The sequence below is a fragment of the Apis cerana genome, linkage group LG7 (assembly GCF_029169275.1).
Source record: "Apis cerana isolate GH-2021 linkage group LG7, AcerK_1.0, whole genome shotgun sequence".
NCBI classification, from domain to species: Eukaryota; Metazoa; Arthropoda; class Insecta; order Hymenoptera; family Apidae; genus Apis; species Apis cerana.
The window spans coordinates 6,119,480-6,122,500 of NC_083858.1; the positions used below are offsets into that span (position 1 = coordinate 6,119,480).

Below are 3,021 nucleotides of genomic sequence, written 5' to 3' on the forward strand. Positions count from 1 at the left end.
ATATATTTCATATCGGGAAATAATTCAATTTTTAAATATTTATAAATTTTTTTTTTTTATTTCATGTTAGACTTGTTGTTTCTCATTTTAAAGAATAAAAATGCAAATCAAAAATGCAAACTAATAATTTCTAAAACATCGATCTTTTTCTTTAATAGATATCATATAGTTTTGCATTATATCTATCTTATTAAGATATTATTATATGAAGAAGAAGATATTGTTTTCTTATAATTATAAAATAATACAATTATAAATATGTATTAAAAGTAATATAGGAATATATAGGATAGGATTATTGATCAATGAGCAAAAAAAATCATTAATAACAATATTTCTATACAACCCGTTTATTATAAGCTTGAATCATATATTAAATAGTATTCATGTTAAATATATAACTCAAGTTCTTCAAGTATGTGTCTACATATCTTATACAATTTTTTCAAACAGTTTGTGCTTACTCACGTATAAAGAAAAACAAAAAAGAAGATAAAGAAAACAGAAATAGAAGAAACAAAAGAAAAAGAAGAAGAAAAGGAAGAAAAGAAATAACACTATAATGGGATACAAAGTATTAAAGGAGTTACAATCGGTGGTCTTAAGACCTGTTGCGGTAACATTTCTTTGTAAAATAAAGGATATTCTCGCATGAAGGAAAGAAAATGGACTCCATGTCTCAATGAGAAAGCCATACTCTCACTCTCACAAAGCACACGCATACTTTCGTTCTCTCTTCTTAACATATTCACGCTTTCTGCATCGAGATTATTCTTGTCAACAGAAAGCGTGACTCAATCGACACATAACATTAAGCGCAAAATCGGTATCGAAAAATCACGATCCACATGTATACACATACGATTTTCGATAACCAAAGTAAAATTTACGACTGCGATACATGAAATGGACCCGGAAGTTTTACCCAAAGAAGCTCGATAAATCGCTTACGAAGGGAGAAATGTTAAATTTTCCTGTTTTTAATTCATAAGAACGATGCGTATTAATCGTATTTCTGAAACGTTTCGAAACGTTAATATCGATGGTAGAAATCGATCGATTGATCGGTCTGCGTTAAGGAAACAAATGCACGTTTATCCTTTGTACAAAAAAAAAACATTCCTGGTCGCGGTTTGCAGCTTGTGTAGACGAAAAAAATGAGAAGAATGTAATCATTTTAAGCGTAAATTATATTTCAATACGATCTGCATTTCACGTTTTTCATCGTATTCATACATTTTTCATCATTTTATCGTTCACACTTTTTTCCCCTTACATTCAATTTCTCTCCCACACTTTGCTCCATTGCGTTAATAACATTGACTACGTAATATATTTTCATTGTATCTTTTGATAGTAACATATTTAAGATATTTCACTAAGCAAACGCTTTGCTTACGTGTGCTGAATCACGGTGAAGAAAAGTATGTATATACTTGATTTTGTTTCTTTAAGGATCGTTCCACAGGCATCGTTGCGTTTTGCGTCATCGATGATCATTCACACCTTCGGATCGATTGCGTTTTGTATAAGGACATCGATTGATCGGCACTAGATGAATAGTCGAATACTTAAGAAATTTATAAAAAGTTTATTAAAAAATAATTTGGTGAAACAATCAAATAAGCACAACTTTCTGTTAGATGGTTAAATCTTTCTGGTATCAAATTCAATCTATATTAGGATTATCTATAAATATTTTTCGAATATTTTTGTTAGTAATTTATTAAATTATTTCAAAATCTTTAAATTTATGCAAATAATATTACAAATATAGAGATTGAATAAAAATCAATTTACAAATTAATTTCTTCGATTTTAATAAGTTTGAAATATGAATGATATCATTTTAGACTTTTTTCTTTATACATAATCGAATTATTTGCAAAAAATCATTTAGTACTATATTATTGAATTCTATTTATAAACATACGTTTACGACAATTTATATCATATCAGTATATGACTGTCAATTACGTGTTTATACAGATTTTATTATTTATATAAGCTATTGATATATTTATAAGAATATATATCTTTGAAAGATCAATTCTAAAGGTCAAAATGAATGCAAAAGTTGGTAAAGAAAAATATTAAGGTTTATTAATTAACTTATTTATTGAATTATAAGTGATTGAAATTGTCTTCATTATACTTTATTTTGCCTTTTTTCTTCTAACAAGACAAACTTCAATTGCATATAATTTAATAAGTAAGCTTCAACCGATATTTTTGTGTACCAACTTTTAAGTTTATTTAAGTTAATTATTAAGTTAATTATTAGAGTTGACTATTCAAAGGTATCCACGAATGCATTAACACTCTGTATAAACACATTAGAGCAATCGGCAATTAATATATGTGTGTGTGTGTATGTGTGTGTGTGTGTATGTATATTTATCGAAATTCTATTTTCTTATAGATTTGAACAAGATCTTTTCTAAAATTTCCTTTGTGACATATATAACAATAAAACTAATATATATTTACTAAATGAGGCTGATATCGCTATCATTATAATTCCAATCGCTTATTTTATTTTATATTATATTTTTACATTTCGCGAATGTGAATAGCTTGAATATGGATAGATACTAAATACGATCACATTATTAGTTCACTTATTATGAATTATATAAATACTTCATAAATGACAATCGTATGCTAATATATACATTTTCATAGAACATAGGCAGAAGAATTCATTGATATAGTACTAAAAATTATCTTATAAAAAATTAAATGCGATTATGTGATTATGTATAAACAAAAAAGTTGCTCAAAATTTTATTTTTTACAGCATATTTCAAAATCATTATTATTATCGAGAAGAAAGGTAATTGTCATCAAAACAGATGTGAACAATAATATTAAATAATAAAAGAAATATTAGTGTAAACATTATAGACAAATGAATTACTTATAATCGATATTACATTTTTGGATTATATTATATTAATTCAATTTAATTACATTTTAACAAATGCCATATTAACTTTTCTATTTTGTCGGACGATTCAA

The 3,021-nt window shown here is 26.0% G+C and overlaps 1 protein-coding gene across 1 annotated transcript in view; it reads right to left on the bottom strand.

The window, feature by feature from the left end:
* Positions 1–334: 334 nt before the first annotated feature.
* LOC107993192 (forkhead box protein O) overlaps positions 335–3,021 on the bottom strand; it is a 342,583-nt gene continuing 339,896 nt past the window's right edge. Inside the window, exon 9 of the transcript XR_009830489.1 lies at positions 335–3,021. This exon is cut by the window's right edge and continues 8,367 nt beyond it. The gene's annotated coding sequence lies outside the window, so the exon portion shown is untranslated.